The sequence below is a fragment of the Eubalaena glacialis genome, chromosome 9 (assembly GCF_028564815.1).
Source record: "Eubalaena glacialis isolate mEubGla1 chromosome 9, mEubGla1.1.hap2.+ XY, whole genome shotgun sequence".
Taxonomy (NCBI): domain Eukaryota; kingdom Metazoa; phylum Chordata; class Mammalia; order Artiodactyla; family Balaenidae; genus Eubalaena; species Eubalaena glacialis.
Genome location: NC_083724.1, coordinates 60,846,087 through 60,864,100, shown reverse-complemented (window position 1 = coordinate 60,864,100; position 18,014 = coordinate 60,846,087). Strand labels below are relative to the sequence as shown.

Genomic DNA, 18,014 nt, shown 5'->3' with positions numbered 1-18,014 from the left:
GTTTGTAGTCACAGATTGTAACTGTGGAAAATCTCTTTCTCCCTGCTCGTTCTGAGGTAATGGGGGACTCTGCTGAAAAACTTATGTCTACTTCTTGGAATTGAATGTTTCACTAATTTATAAAAGGAGACTCTTCATTTTAGGGGGAGCAAGGCTAAAGGGAATTCCTGAGTTTTGGGATTTAGTTTTACACAGTGGAATCCTGTTGCATCCTGACGTGTTCACCTAAAATTGTAAAGGTCACTTTATAGTCCCATGCTGTTAAATTGTTTTTGAAAATATGGTTACACATTAAAGCACAATATTTCCTTATCTGTGGAAGCAATTCATTTTCTGTATTATAAGATATTTAGTGTGTTTCCATTTTGCGGGGAGAGGGGCTGGTGTAAATAATATTGAAATGGATTATCAGAATACATAAATGTTTGTGTCAGCATATGTTGATACGTCCTTTTGAGAGATTTCCAGAAGTGAAGTAAGTGGGTGAAAGGGAGCAAATATCTTGTAGAGTTTGATATGTGCTGGAAAATTGCTTTCCAATTTATACTACCACCAGCAATGAGTGAAGATGGCAGTTTTATCACACCTGTTCATCACTATCAAAACAAAACAAAATATCGCAAAGGCTTGTTTTATTAAAAATGGTATCATTTGCTTTTTTTGCAAACAAATTCCCTCAAAGATAGATATAGGCCAAGCTGTTCTCAGTAATTAAAATCTTTGTGTTAGACTCTTTCTTTAGGTCAGGAGAGAATCACTTTGAAAGTACATTTGGGGAGGCAGGAAACGGAAGCTGTATCCACTGATAGACAAGCCCTTGAAACCTGGAAAAATCAGGAGAGCATTGGTTATGCAATAAGCCCATAAAAGAGAAAGATAAGTATTAAATAGAAAATGGGAGAACACTGAAGATAATATTTACCTCTGTTGTATGTTTGTGTATAGCTGCAATCTAACTTTGGAAATTACCAATTGCATTAGTTTTCTAGAGCTGTCATAACAGCATATCTATTGAACTTGCTCCTGAAATTGGGTCATATATCAGTAGGGAAATGAAAATGAAGGGAAAATTTTCTCCGAGATAGGCTGAAAAATTAAGTCATTTTAAGGACCTAACATTTAAATAAGGTAATGAAGAGTAACTCTGCCCCTATCCTTATGATCTTCTGACAGTTTTGACAGGGAAAAACGATGTAGCCTGGAGAAAGTCTTCCATGATAAGCTCTATGGCTTATGCTTACAAACTTACTATGTGTCACATGGAAATGGATACATCCAATTGTGACCATAAATGACATAAAGTTATTCTGTACTTCACAATATGAATAAGATATGGAAAAAAATTAAATGTAGCTTTTAAATACATGCACTGTCTCATGCATACATTAACAACTATTTACTTGGTACCACTAAAGAAATAGACACGGATAAGAAATGGTATAAAATACTGACTTTGTATCTGAAAATTAGCTATATACATTATATAGTCAAATTTATTAGATACTAATAGTTAATAAAAGTGGGAGCAATAACAAAATCTCTGAAGTATTCATATTGGGTATAAGGGGCATACATCACTGTGTTGCTTATTTATTTTGGAGTAAAACAGTGTTTCGGCTCTGGTGAAGTAACTGTTGGCTTAGATATACTTTGGTAAGAATACCTCTTGTGCTCAAAACACAGGAAGGACATGTAGGTCCTGTGACATTTCATTGCTATGCATTTTGACCATTTCTAAGTTTGCTCTAAATATAGGCTTCTCTTATGAATCACAAAAGTAAAAACATAAACTCTCCTATTCTTTTCCTCCTCCTTTCCCCAATGCATCGCTTTTAGCTGTCCAAATTCACCTGTAATTAATTAATAGTTTTAGGGAATTTCCTCCTGAGATTTTTGGCTTTTGCAGAGAAGATCCTTGAGGGCAGTTTACAAATTAAAACATGGTATGTTTTTTAGTTTGTAAATACCACTAAATCAAAATAAATAAAGCATTATAGTTTACAGGTTAAATACTCTTAGCACCATGATAATAATAAGATACTCTCAAATGAGCAAAATGAGACCAGTGCAGAATTAACTTTAGTTTACCTTAAATAGTAACAAACTGTTATCAAAGATTAGTTTGAGTCCAGTCACTGCACATATTGTTTCTTTATGTAAATATTCAATACCCATATATCTTAGATTTGCTTAAAGAAGGTTAGTTGTTATTTTTATATAAATTAAAAAATAGAACAGTAATATTCAACCACCTTATTTTTTATTTTGGTTGTTAACTATTGAATTATGGTATATTATCCAATTTCTAATAATAAGGCAAATAACCTATCTCTTAATCAAACTGAATTATGTCAAGCAGCATAATATATGGCCTTAAATTTAGTGTTCTTTAAGAGAAAAAAACTGAAAAATGATAATCCACCAAAATATTTTCTGACCTTGAAAAACATTTGAGAAAAAGAGTGAGAATACATTTACCTATAGGGTTCAGATTGAGGCAGTGTAAAAAACTTTGTGACTAGTACCTGATCAACCTGAATTTAATGCATGGCTTCATTAAGTACTAAGTGAGCAGTGTTTAAGTAGGACTCTTGAGCAGGGTTAGTACTCTTTTTCCTGAAGATTCACTCTACATAAATGATGTGATCTCATAATTTGGGAGGGTTTGTGAAGAGCTGAGGTAGCAGGAAACTCCCATATCCCCTGTTAATTCAGACAGGTTTTCTCAACCTAAGCACATGATTGATATTTTAAGCTGAAAATTTTTTTCTTGTGGAAGCCTGTCCTGTGAATTGTCGGCTGTTTAGCAGCATCCCTGGCCTCTACCCACTATATGCCTATAGCACCCTACACCGAGCTGTGACAAAAAATGTCTCCAGGGATTGCCGAATGTTCCGGGCCATGGGAGTGGAGGGAGGAAATTAGCCCTGGGAGAAAATGCCTGAGTTAAAACAGTTAAATGATGTCAATGAAGTGATGGTACACCACCTCCCCTTCACCACCATCAGCAGATCTAAAAAACAGCTGCTGGTCGAAACATAGTTTTCCAAATATATTGTCTATCAGGTTTGATATTTAGAATTTTCCTTATTGAGTCTATAGGTGTTTTATTCTTGTCTTTTTTATTCTTCCTTTTTTTTTCATTTTCTCATCTCAAGTCTTTTTTTTCCCTCCTAATTCTAGCCTATGCTAAGTTCAATTAAACCACAATTTTAAAATATGTCTCCTCCCTTTCCTCCTGCAACTTATTTCCATTTATAGGAGTATATGTTCCTGTCAGAAAAATCAGAGCAAACACCCTTAATCCTATCTTTAAAACCCCAATTATTCCTACTGGCCAGAGAAATGGAGATTTTAGAATTTGGGGATTGTTTTTTTCTGTGAATCCAGCCCTGACTTTGTTGATACCATGTTTTTCTGTGATAAATTCATTATAGTCTGGCTGTAATGCTGCCTATCCAGAGTTTCGTACTTTCTCTTCACCCTATGCTTCTACTCCCATGGATGTTAGACAACTGGATTCTTGCTTGGCTGGTGAAAACTTTAAGTGCCTCCCTGTCATTTACCAAGATTTTCTGTTCCTCTAGTTATGCCAGACCATAAGTAAAACACAGAACATAGAATGATAGTTATTAAATACCACTTAAAATACCTCATTCCCTGCAAAAACAAAACAAAACAAAGACCAAAAAAATGCCACTTTTACTTTGATTTGTCTGAATTTCTTTCATAAATAAAGTTTCATTTTTTAAAATGTGTTTCTCAATTATTTTGCACTTAATTATAATTATGTGAATATAAATATAATTGTATTAAAATAGAAGAAATATTGGGCTGGCCAAAATGTCCATTTGGGTTTTTCCGTAGCATGGTACCAAAAACCCAAATGAACTTTTTGGCCAACCCAATACAAACTTTTTTCATACTGGGAGATGAATAGACTAGAAAGCATGAGTTAAAATATTTTTTAGATATTTAAATAATTTAATATATTTGAACTATTTTTACTTTTCAAACATTTTATAGTTTTTAATAGCTAATGTTTATTGGCCACTTCTATGCCCTAGGAAGGGTTCTAAGCAATTTATTTGTATTAACTCATTTAATCTTTACAACTTCATTATAAGTGATAAACTGAGGCTAAGATAAGGTTATGTACATTGTCTAAATCCAAACTGGTTAGTAATCCAAGGACCAAAGTTCAGCTCCCGAAAGTGTGAAATTCGAGTTTGGGCCATAAAATTTAAAAGATAGCCTAAATTTGTGTGTGTGTGTGTGTGTGCATGTGTGTGTGTATTTTTTTAAGCAACAAAATCCTGTCACTAAACATTACCTTATGTAGACCTTTCAAGTGAGAGAGGAAAAGTGTGTACCAACGTGTATGTGTTTGTGTACACACTTGTACACGGCTACTTGGCTTGAATAATGGCTGAAGGAATGTTATAGGCAACGTGGAGTCTTGGTTTCTCCCCATCGCCCAGAAGTTCCTGAGGCATTACCACATAAAAATGAGAACTTTGTAATTCAGAGTTTGAATCCAGTTTACTGGATTACCACTCCGGTGCCTTCTAGAACTAAATTCATTTAGGTTAGTGATCTTTACATATGGAAGAAAACATTATATTTATTTCTATTTTATAGGTGCTATTTATTATTCATGGTTAAATTTTTATCCCAACATACTGGTAGAGATCACAAAGGAAGTTTGTTTCTCTGATTTTTTTCCCCACATCTGGAAATTTCAGGCAGATAGAATGTCAAAAACCATGAATGAAGTGGTTCTTTCATTCTGCATTTAATTGAGGTCCTTGTAATTAGTATTATCACATTTGCAACGAGGGTTCTTAGACTTAGATCTGTCCTTTTATGTGGGTGGGTTTCTGGACATATTTGGAAATGTGTCACTGCATCTAATAGAATAATAAAATAGAAATGATGGAAATATTGGGCTTTAGCACAGCAATATGTGATTCTGTTTCCTCTTTTGATTTCTAAAGTACTCAAGTTCATTTGAACATATTTACATCTATTATCTGCACATATTTTAGTCTCACTACGTGAAAGTTTGAAACATTATTACTGTGAAAATGATTCTGTGTTAACTTGAATTGGTGCGCTGATGCCACTTTTTGATCAACAAATATTCTAAGGCTTTTATTATTATAAAACCTGTTTAACCTGCCTCTTCATCTTCCTGTTTTGAACATAGTAATTCATTTAGGATTTTTGAAAAGTGGTGTCTGAATTTTTGCCTAAAATTGACTTTTATGTATCAGGAGCTAAATTTGCTTCTATATTTCTTTCTGGGAAAAAAAATTATTTTAAGACATAAAAGAATAGAGCTCCTTTGGAGATTCAGATTGAGAGATATATCAGAGTATTTATCTCCAGTCCTTTTTTTCATAATGAACTTCATCTAAAAAAGACAAAAGATAGACCATCTTTTTGAAGTTAATGGGCAGATACCCATTTTGAGCAATGGTTGAGGTTTAAACCATGTCTTGTTTTATGTATTGGTATTTCTCAATCTGTTTGTAATACTAAGTATATTAATAAAAATATATATATTTTTTTACAATAGGTTCCTGTCCTGAGACCACAGCAGGATGTGCCTTGGACAAAGGTATGCACATTTAAAATATATTTCAAATTTTCTTCATGAGTAAAGTATAAAAATGTTATAATAATTACATTATTGTCTCAGACTTAGGTATATGGAATTATAATACATGTTTATGTATATGATATATACTCTTTCATCTGGCAAAATATGATTCTAGTGATAAAGTATCAGAATAAAATATCTGATTATTAAATACATAGCATTGCCTGGCCACAGAATGCCTTAATCCACACAACCTATATTCAAAGGACTATTGTCGCTAATGCTCTTGCAAGTAAAACAGTGAACTATTCTAAGGCTGATGGAAGGTATTTAACATAGTCTTTAATGACGCTGATGAGTAAATTACTGAAATAGGATATAGGTCAGTTAAATTACCAGTCAAGAACTACCTAAGAGTGTCTAGGTTTTGGTGAATCAAATGGTGAAATTAGTTTAAAATTACAAATCAGTGTGAAAATAGGAAGCAAACAGGAAAATAAACACACACACACACAGCTTAAATAAGACGTATATAAATGTACTACATGAAAGATAAGGCGGCCAGTATAAGGCTGATACAGGATGCCTATGCTTTCCTACCATGGGTAAAACTGATAGCTAGTGGGAACCTGCTCTGTAGCACAGGGAGCTCAGCTAGGTGCTCTGTGATCACCTAGATGGGTGGGATGGGAGGAGGGTGGGAGGGAGGGGATGTATGTATACGTATAGCTGATTCACTTCATTGTACAGCAGAAACTAACACAACATTGTAAAGCAACTATACTCCAATTAAAAAAAAAAATGGAACAAAGAACATTATAAAGATCAAGAACTGTAATAGCCTTGAATCCTAAGAGGGAGCTGAAAAGAAAGTGTATATAATGAATAAAAAGTACTTGGTGGGAGCGTTGATTTAAGACCAAAGGAACTAAGATTGTCAGGGGCTATAGTGGACAAAGGCGAAGACAGATGAAAGTGAAAATGAAACTCACAAATAGGAGCTATTAAAACCAGTCCTTCACTATGGAGAAAGCATGAGAAGACTTGCTTGAATTAACACGTGAGGAATTTAAGTGATAAAGTATTAATAGAAGGTTTGATGTTGTTTATTTAGAGGTATTGAAGTATCAAATGGATTCACAAATGTCTGATTATAATTTCTCTAAAGCTTCTCTAGATCATTTACTCTACCCTGGGGGTCCTTCCAACCCCACACAGAAACTGGCAAGGCAGTTCTTTTTATTTTTCTGCGTGATAAAGTAATTTTATATTGAAAGAAAAGTTGGAAGTTGGTTTGTGGTTATAAGAAAAATGTGGCTATATACGCTAACATGAATAATAATTGATGTCTGTATGCATAGTTTTGGGGGAAATACACTTATATACACATTTATATTTTAAATTTGGCTCTAAATATATGGTATGTGTTCCACATTACCCTTATATGAAAGAATAAGCTATTCATCTGCATATATGGATAATTTTCTGAGATTTTAACATTGAAACACACTTAGTTTTTTTCTTGACTCTTTTTCATATGTTTTTCCTCTTAGTCATTTTCAGTCCCTATTCAGAGATGGGTATGACTTTAGAATATCCAAGGAAAATATGCCAGCCAATGTACTCTGCCAGACAGGGAACGAATGTCTCCAGGCACAAATCTCTGTTGTGTCAAGGCTTTGGCATGACATTTGGCAGGGAACTAAATCAAACATAGCACAATGCAAATAATCTCGGTTTCCCATAGATGTACAGCCTCAACCTCGAGCCTGCTGTTAGTCATTTCTACTCTTTCCCCTGATATTCCAGGGAGCAACATTTCTGGTAATGAACTGAAAACTGGGGCATTTCCTAGGTGTTCTCATAGTGTGAGGAAGTGGGAGGATCGTGGCTTTGAACTTGGACCTTCCTGAGTTTGAAATGCCACTCTGTCATTTACTAGCTGTGGAATTCTGGGAAGGTTACTTCAGATATAAAATGAATTTAGTAATAATTATCATAGGGATTGTGTGGCTATTAAGATGACTTAACTGTCCTAAAGCACCTCTTATACATGCTACATAATAGACATTTAATAAATGTCCTTTACTCCTTCCCATTTCTGTAATGAGTTCAGTTTTGTGTTAAATTTGTAAATAACCAGCTCGATCATTCTGTGAATAGAAGAGAGATGATTCTACATGTGTAAGCTTGAGGTTATGTAAGCATTTACAGTATAATATTTGTCTTTATCTTTGTGCACTCTTTTTGGTGAAGAAAGTGTTGTGAACTTCTTGATCATTTTTTAATATCAGTTCTTTTTTTTTAAAAGATTGCATTTGAGCGAGTTCCGTGGCAGTCTAGAGTTTGGACTCGGTGCTTTCAATACTGGGGCCTGGGTTCCACCCCTGGTTAGGGAACTAAGATCCCATAAGCCATGCAGCGGGGCAAAAAAAAAAAAAAAAAAAGATTGCATTTGATACAAAGGGTCTTTATGTTGTACAAGAGCAGGTTGCATGTCTTTGATTTAATTTTAGGCCTTGTTAGTGTGCTCAAGGATGAAAAACCGCATTGTAAAATGTAGATGGGGGCTTAGAAAAATTGCATTTCCATAGCACACTCAAACTATTTTAGTTTAATAGTTCACTTCAGCTCCCTTATTAAGAAATGACTGTGTGTCATATACTGTGTTAGGGGCTAAGGGTGCAAAGAAGAAAGAGATAGAGGTTCTCTGCCTTCAGGGGAATTATAATCTTAGAAGGAAGGAGACTTGGAAACATGTCATTTTAAAATGGTGTGTGTAACATAATATAGGCGTGAGGTGCCAATGCGGGGGCCCTATGGAAAAATCATTCCAATCAGTCTGGCTCCCTGGAGGGTTTGACACTCAGGTATCTTGAAAGGTGATGATAAATTGGTTGGTTATCAGTTGAATGTAGAAGCATAAGGAATAGGAAGATGTCAAGAAGAAAGGCAGGAAAATCAGTTAGGAATCTGTTGTCTGAACTAAAAGAGAGATGGTGGTAATAAAGGTATAGACTTGGAATTGGGAAGTGAAATCCTCCCACTTTGTTCTTGAAAGTATAGATTTAAGATATATTTGAAGGTTATTTTTATAGGAGTAAGATGTTTATCATAGTGTTATTTATAACATGATAATAGGAACCAAATTAACTATTAAATCATAGGGAAACTGTCAAATAAATATTAATATTTAAGACATTTTACAGCTTCTAAAATTCATTATTTTGAAGATTATTTAAGGAGACTGTGTTCTTAAAAATCAGGCCAAACTCTGAAACAGTATTATAATACCATGCCTCTTTTATACATGTGCTTTTATACACATATTTATATAAAACACAGAAACACAGAGATACTCAAGTGATTATATTTATGATGTGCTTTTGTTAGGGGATAGGGTTCAAGGAAAGCACACAGAAAAAGACTGGAAAGAAACACATCCAGCATGATTAATGGTGATTATTTCTATGTGGTAGGTATATGTGTGACTTTTATTTTTCTTGAAATTTTATGTTTTATATAATGAACATGTTGAACACATTCTATGTGACTCCCATGAGTCCTGCCTTTGTGTAATTCCCTCCCATTGAGTGTGGGCAGAACCTCTGACTTTCTTCTAACCATTGAAATATGGAGAAGGGGACAGGATACCACTCCTGTGATTATGTTATATGACAACGGTGATGAGGTGACAGTCCCACGTGTACATTACATTATATAAGAATACATTTTGTTAGAAGAGTGGCTCTTGCTCTCCTGCTGGCCTTGAAATAAGCTGCCATGGTGGGAGAGGGTCTAAGGAGAGGGCAACATGGCAAGAAACTGAAAGCCTCTAGAGCTGACAGTGGCCTCTGGCTGGCAGCCAGCAAGAAGTCAAGGATGCAGTCCTTCCTACAGTCATAAGATAAATTCTGCCAACAACCTGAATATACATGTGTTGTATAAAATATATATCTGCCCCCAGTTCCTGGCTCAGAACTCCTAAAACTGCTGTAATTTCCTAAGAGCACTAGTAGTATCTTTTGTTCTAATATTTGGTCTTTGACCCCAGTTCCTGATGCAGAGCTCCTCAAATCCTTTGGAATTTCCTGGGAAACAGGAGTGTTTTTTGTTCTAGTGAAGTGACTCTTGGTGGGCTCCGAGATGGCTTCATGATGGGGGCTGGTCACCAAAAAGACCAAGCCTCGATTAGAAGCTTAGAACTTTCAGTCTCTCCTCCCATTTTTCAAGAAGGGGGAGAGACGCTAGAGATTGAGTTATGATTGATCATACCTATATGATGAAGTCTCCAAAAAATCCCCCAAATAAAGGGTTTGGAGAGCTTATGGGCTGGTGAATACATCCACATGCTGGGACAGTGACACACCCCAACTCCATGGGGACAGAGCCTCCTGCCCTCAGGACTCTTTCAGACCTCACTGTATATATCTCTTCATCTTGCTGTTCATTCACACCCTTTAATATACTTGTAATAAACCAGTAATCTATAAGTAAACTGCTTTCCTGAGTTCTGTGTGCCACTCTAGCAAGTTAATCAAACCCGAGGATGAGGGTCATGGGAACCTCTGATTTATAGCCAGTTGGTTGGAAGCACGGGTAACAACTTGGACTTGAGATTGGCATCTCAAGTGTATGTGGGGAGGAGGACAGTCTTATGAAACTGAGCCCTTAGTCTATAGGATCTTTGCTAAGCTAACTCTGTGCATAGGTCCAAGTCATGCCTGGACCTGTGCACAGAAACTGCGAGATAATAAATGCATGTTTTGAGCAGCTCAATTTGTGGTAATTTGTCATACAGCAGAGGAAACTAATTGCTACAGACTCAGTTGTGTCCTCTCCAAATTCATATGTTGAAGATCTCACCCCCAATGTGACTGTATTTAGAGATAGGGCTTTTAAGAGGTAATTAAGGTTCTATGACCTGAGGGTGGGGTCTTGACCCAATAGTATCGGTGGTCTTAGAAGAAGAAATCCCACCCCTCCCCCACCCTTTGTATGCACACAAAGAAGTCATGTGAGCACAAAGTAAGATGGTGGCTGCCTACAAGCCAAGAGAAGAGGACTCAGAGTGACACCTACCTTTCCTCTCTGCATCCCTGCCAACATTTGGTGTTGTCACTGTTTTTATTTTAGTCATAGGTGTGCAGCAGTATCTCATAGTAGTATTAATTTTCATTTCTCTAATTACTAATGAGTTTTAACATCTTTTCATGTGCTTATGTGGCATCTATATATCCTTTCAATGAAATACCTGTTCACGTGGTTTTCCTGGCTCATAAATGGAGTACTGCTTTTAAACAGTTGAGGTTTAAGAGTTCTTATGGTTAGTGTGTTGAGTAATATGTGTATGATGGCTGAGAGGAGATGGTGGAGAAGATGAAGAGGTATTATTTAGAAGTCCAGATAGGGAAACAGTCAGAAAGTAGTTTTATGTATAAGTCCGAAGCCCTGGCAAAATGTCAAGAATAGAAATAGATTATAAGGATGTTATAGTCAAAGATATGGGAGTAGGTCTTGGAGGATAACAACTTCAAGCTATTGTGTTTTCCTGAAACACAGACTGTCCCTTACGCTCAAAAATTTCACTGTATGTTAAAGAAAGGCACTTGCATTCCCTGGACTTGAAATTTTATATAAAACACTGTTTTCTCATTTACCATAGACCTTCAATACTACTAGTATTTGAGTGATTTCAATAAGATCTATGAATTTTCTTCAGTGGAAAAATTAAATTTATGTTTGGTGTGTGGCAAAGACAGGGATACAGGAAAGGCTTGGTAGGGCTACAATCTGGAACTCATGTTACCCATAGAAATAGGGTAGATATTTTGTAAGGAGATCTTTCTCAAGACACTGTAAGAAATTTCAGTTCAGAGGGCAAATCCATTATCTGGGAAGGCTGTTGATATAGCCATGGCAGTTCATTAAAGCAGTAAGTATAGACACTTTAATACGAACAAATATACAACATCAGGTGGGAGGAGAAGAAAAGAAAACAATATCTTAAAGTGTAGAAAGACTAGAGCATGTTTGTCTATAGAGGTATCCATTGGCAAGGTAACAATGCATTTGAGAGAGAAATTGATGGTTCAAAGATATCTACCTCATCTTCTGATCTTTCTGCAAAATTTAAAATATGGTACTGGTGCAAACCAAACAGAAGTCCACTCAAGGGAACAGGGACCAAGAGGCTCCCCTACTGTACTAACACTAACTCTAACCCTATAGTTGCTGGGTTTTGGGGACTCCTGGAGGGGAGGCCAAGTCTGCAAAGACAGTGGGAGAAAGGGGGTTTGAATCAGTGCCTATTTACCAACTCTGTATAAGTACTTTGATATTTTAATAACCAGCGTAGCCAATACCAATACCAAATTGGCCAAATACTAGCATGGACTATATGTCTATTACTAGTGCATCTCAGTGGAACTGGCTAGGAATAGAATGACTAAGCAGAGTCAACAGGCCTGCTTGGTCACAGATAAAAATTGGGAGAACAATAAGGACCTACTGTATAGCAAAGGAAATATACTCAATATCTTCTAATAAACTACAATGGAAAGGAATCTGAAAAAAATATATTTATATATATACACACACACACACGCACATACACACACATATATATGTATGTATAACTGAATCACTTTCCTGTACACTTGAAACTAATAGAACATTGTAAATCAACCATACTTCAATTTAAAAAAAATCAGAAGAAGGATTATATTTGACAAGTATGTTACTGTTGAGATTAACAAAATTGTTTTGGTAGAAGAGTCTGAAATACTGAAGATATAAATATCTATCTTTCTATCTATTTTTTTTCATTAAACACTACCTGCTGTCCTCTGGCAAACCCACTTTCCTACTGGACGATGTCATTGCTACCTTAATCACAGTTGGAGACCCCATAGCATTTCAGTCCCTTTTTGTTGTTAAAATGTCTTATTTTTGTTGTTATGCAATTGTTTTGATTATCTGAAAGTTTCAACCTAATATTTGATTCAGAGATCTTCCCCTTGCCTGGGCACAGGCTAGACTTGGTGTCCTATTGGTTCTGTATGTTTTAGGGGTTGTGGGTAGTGGTGGGGGTGAGTGGCAATGAAGGAATAGCGAAAGGGTGCCAGAGCACCCTGCTTTCTCAAATTCCTTCCTCCTTCCCTGTTGTTATTTGTTTGGGTTGGGGCAGAGGAGGGAGGAAGAATTGAATATTTCCATGTGTGACTACCCTTGGCAAGGGGCTATCCACCCTCTTTTGGTCATCACTGCTGCTGTATTTCTGGCATCCAGTGATTTCTACAAACCTGGAGCTCAGATGCTCCCAAATAATGCTTTTGGTGGTTCTCCAAGGTACTTCTTAAGAGCACTCCGATACAGTTGCCTAGTGTGTCAGACCTGGCTGAGATTTGGTCTCTTTCTACCTCTCCTCACCCCTCATCAGCCTCCATCATACATAGATGGTCACATTACAGACCACCTGTGAGAACATACCTGGTTCCCTGTTGCTCTCAGATAAGAATTGCCTTAAACTAAAAGTAAACATTAACACAGAAATTAATTCTGTGGAAGTAAAAGTGCCTACATTGAATAATATCTGTTTTCTTATAATAAAATAAATGGTGTTGTCTTCTTTCAATAGGAAAAATTAAGTCTGATATGGGAGAGTGTGATATATTGAGATACACACTCACACCCACCCCCCCCACACCCCTACACACACACACACACACACACACACACACACACACACACACACACACATATATATATATATATATGGAGGGAGAGAGAGAGAGAGAGATAGGTAGATAGATGTAGATATATACCATTTTTACTCTTGAGATATGAGAGCTGAGTAGTTCAAATACAGCCTGAGGATATTAGGCTGTGTTTGTAATGCACCCAGTCAGGATTATTTGGTGACTTTTCCCCAGCAGTGCCAGATGTTCACCAGAGGAAGAGTGCTATTAAAATCATCTAGGAAATGGCTTCACATGGACTACAGACTGTGTTAGGAGGGAAGTGAAACCAAAGTAATGATGATGATGGTCTTGTGGAAAACGGAGAAGTCAGGATTCTCGGTTATGATGAGTGGGATGGTCAAGTGTATATACATGTTTTTGGAAGGACAGATTACCATCTATATCCTATGTAGTTTTTATAAAAATTCTACAAGGTAGGACTATCCATGTTTAGATGGGGAAATTGAGTTATAAAGTTTGGCAGGCGAATTCAGTTTTGACTGATTCTAAATCCCATATTCTTTCTATGAAATGATAATGGTTAATATCGAAAAAGGGAATGGGATTGGGATATAAGTTGGTTATGATTAAAGAGTAAATAATTATTTTATAATATGTCATTGCTCTTAATTTCCAAATCCTTTAACTTTTGCTGAAATTGTCTTCCTTACTGAGAAAAATAACTGACAAAACCCCACAAAATCTATATAAAAATATCTTTTTTCAAGTGTATAAAGTTTGTGTTTTCAGTTGCTTATGAAAGACTTATTTAGCCTAGAAGCTGCTGTGTTAAAAATCAAAGGATATCAAATTTATACTTCCCTACATATTTTGTTTTATCATAAAATTTAAATAGTTTTATGTGCACATAGCAGAGCTACCATTTGCATGAAACTTAACTAAAAAGTAAATATTAAATGTTTTCAAATAGAATATAAAGTTGTAATCGCTTGGTTTTCTTTGCTCTTTTACTCTTTCTATTATGAATAAGTGCTAAGGAAATGATCATAAAGGGAATTCCAGTAAACTGCCCTGTCTTTATTATATTGTCTGAATTCCTATGAAGTTTGCTGATACACTAACTAGACTATCCAAGTGAAAATAATTCTGTAATAAACATTTTTTCCAGAGCTTTGAAGAAAACAGTGATTCTGTAATGGTGTTTTATGAAACACATTCTTATAGAAATGCCCCAGATAAGATGGATTCCATGGAAAAAGGAATTTGAGAAACACTATTTACCACGCTCCTATATACCACATCACCCTATGGGAGGTTTAGCATGTTTATCAGCATGATAAAGACATTGAAAATTTCTGCAGTGAGAAGTTAATAATTTTTTGCTATAAAAGCTTGGGGCCAATATAGCCACATAGGAGACAGTATTTTGTAATGTTTAAGAGTGTGTCTCTGGAGTCAGACTGGGTTTGATCCCCTGCTCTACTATTTGTTTTTATAATTGAGGTAAAATTCGCATAGTATAAAATTAACCATTTAACATGAACAATTCAGTGGCATTTAGTACATTAGCAATCTATTCACAACATCTGTCTAGTTCCAAAACATTTTTATCACCCCAAAAGGAACTCCGTACCCTTTGAGTAGTTGTTCCCCATTCCTCCTTCTCCCACCTGCTCCATGATGACAAATTGTATGGATTTTTTTTACTTACCCTCCTTGAGAATCAGTTTTCCTCTTTATTCCTATAAACACAGGAACGGCTTTCACCTTATATGGTGGTTCTAAGTAGTCAGTAAAGTAACCCTTACACTGCACGTAGAACACTGTATGTATTAAATACATGTTAAATAAAATGTTAAACTTATTTGATTCTATTCAGCATCCAAGGGAACGAGTGGTAAAAAAGCACTCTCCAAGAAATGCTGATACAAGTCAGCAGAACAGGAAAAGACTGAGAGAAGCTGTAGACCTTGGATTACTTAGATCTCACTGATAACCTGGTGCTCCAGAAAACTGACAATGGGCACCCATGCTATCTCTCTTTACATATAATGGTTTAGAGGTAGAAGTTAGGGTAGAGAGCTGTTGAGGGGAAGAGGGAATTTCCCAGGAACCCCTGATCTGAAAATAAGAGGAATATAGAGAGATTTCTGAGAGGGAATCCTTTTCTTCAAGAAATGAATGAAGGAGATGAAACAGCTAACAGCAGCTCTAACCTAGGCCTAATTATTTTCCAGTTAATACCATAAGTATTCATGATGATGAGATTTTTTAAAGTGTCAATGTCAATTCATGATGATGAGATTTTTTAAAGTGTCAATGAAAAAACAGTGTATAAAAATATAATATAAAATTACATATAAGTGTATATTTATATTTATATATGCAAATAAATGTAAATTTAATTATAGTTATAGTTGTATATAATGGAATCATATTCTACAGTCACCATATAGCTCCAGAAGAATTTTCACCAAAACGAGAGCAGTAATTGCCACACACTGTATCAGAACTTCAGGTGTTTTTCATTTGCTTCTGTATTCTTTTCTGTAATTGTTGAAATTTTCTACACGACTATGTGCTGTCTTACAAACAGAAACAAAATAATAAATTTGTATCTACTTGATAATAGTCACATTACAACCTTACTTTGTTTTGATATTTTTACCCAATTTGTCTTGATAGTTGCTGGGAGAGCAAACCCTTCAAAAAATGTACCAAAATGTTTCAGAACCTGAAGTAGGTTGGCTTGCTTTCAGGACCCTACAGAAGAAAGAATGAAAGAATCTGTGGAGTCCTCCTTTTTCCCCATAAGTACAAGGTACCTGTGGACCCTGATAACATACAGCAAACTGGAGCTGTCAATTCTTCCTTCCCCTTTTTAGTTTAGTCTATCCAAGTTTTCCCCCAATTTTTTCCCCCTAAAACAGGATTATACTGTTAATTTCTAATTTGTTTACAAATTCCACAAAAGATAACATACTCAGTGATTTTTAAAGGGGAGAGAGTTTATCACTTTTTGCTACACAGTAAAGTTTAGCTTCCTGTTCCTGATCTTCTGCAGTCTGTACTTTTCTTCATTTGCCTCCTGGACCAGAGTGTAAGCTCTTGTAGCTGTTCTCAAACCTGCGTATCTTCATAGAAATCATCTGGGGACCTTGTTTAACATGCAGATTCTTCGATTCCACCCCAAACTTTATTATTCTTTACGTATAGAATGAGGTTTGGCCATTTCTAGATTATACTAAGGCGTATGATTCATGGATTATACTGGAAGGTTTATAGCCCTCAATGTTTAATCTGTTCGCAAACCTGTGATTTAAAAAAAAAAGACAAAAATTTCTTAGAATCATTTTACTTATGAAAGTTATCTGTAATTCTATTTAGCTCCTCTCCTTGAAAATGTGTTTGGTGATTCAGGTAGAACATGACAGTTTATGCATCATCGAAATCACATGGACCATCCCCAAATGTAGAAACAATCGAACAGTCTACTTTACATTCTACTTCTTTATAGAATGGATACAGTCCAACTGCTCATGATATGTGGAAGAATAAAATCTTCCAGTTATATTTTGTGATTAGGTTAATGTGATTTCACTAGACAGTCTTGTTTGCAATAAATTAGTATTTAGTACATAGTATGCAATAGCGATGTAACGATATTTAATTTATATAATATATTTAGTTGAGGTTTTTTTCTTTAAACTGTCTCAGCTGTTCTAACATATTTTTCCCCAACCATCCCTGAGAAGCAGGCAGGAACTGCTATTTATCACCATTTGCAGATAGATTGAATCACTGAGCTATTAAGTAACTTGAAGAGTCGGAGTCAGTGACTAAGTCAGAACAGACACTTCATCTGCTAGTTCCTTGTTCAGTAATTTTCTTAACAAATGCTGTTGCATATATTTCTTCCTATAAGAATTTACAAGTAATTCAGTTTTCTGGGAGATTCTTTATCATGGGGAGTGTGAGAATTTGTACCCTTTGGAAAGTCAAAGACTGGAAGTGGGAAATCATATTAAAGACAGTTCTTACTTTTCAAAAATAACTTTATCCTTCGATTTTCCTTTTCACTATTTCTATTTCATGGAAAACTTACTCCATTCATTCATTCAGTAATGTAACATTTACTGAGCATATTTAATATATCTAGTGCTCTGCAAATAAATAGGACATAATCCTTATTCTCAGTTTGTGCAGTCTGATAAGGAAACAGAAAGACAGAAATGGTATCATGTGATAACAGCTATATTAATAACAGCTATATTAGAGCTAGGTGTTATGTGCAAAGGGGCTTATAGGAAGAATCCCTGAGTCTGTGTGAGGGAGTTGGGGAAGTCTTCTCAGAAATTAGCAAATCTGAGCTGGGTTTTGAAGGAAGGGGGGTAAGAATTTACAAAGATTCAAGGTAAGGATAGGAGCATGGAAAGGTGAGGATAGAGGAAAACCCTAAACATAAGTCCTAGCCCATCTATATAAATAGAGATGCCTGGATTTAAAATTTAGAGGCCTAATAAGTACACCTGTAATTTGTGGAGGGCATTTTCACCACACTGGAATCCTCAGTTTTGGAGCCTTGGCATCGTCCACGGAGAACAATGTGGATCACACCCAGAAATGAGACCTTTAGTGAGACCCGTTAAACCATCATCATTCTGGCAGCCATGCTGATTTAGAAAATCAAACCTCTCTTTATAAAA

The 18,014-nt window shown here is 35.7% G+C and overlaps 1 long non-coding RNA gene across 1 annotated transcript in view; it reads left to right on the top strand.

Annotated features, from left to right (window-relative positions):
- Positions 1 to 5,632, top strand: part of LOC133097171 (uncharacterized) — a 781,850-nt gene extending 776,218 nt beyond the window's left edge. Inside the window, exon 5 of the long non-coding RNA XR_009701997.1 lies at positions 5,582 to 5,632. This is a non-coding gene — a long non-coding RNA (uncharacterized LOC133097171). The remainder of the gene's footprint in view (positions 1 to 5,581) is intronic.
- Positions 5,633 to 18,014: the final 12,382 nt, after the last annotated feature.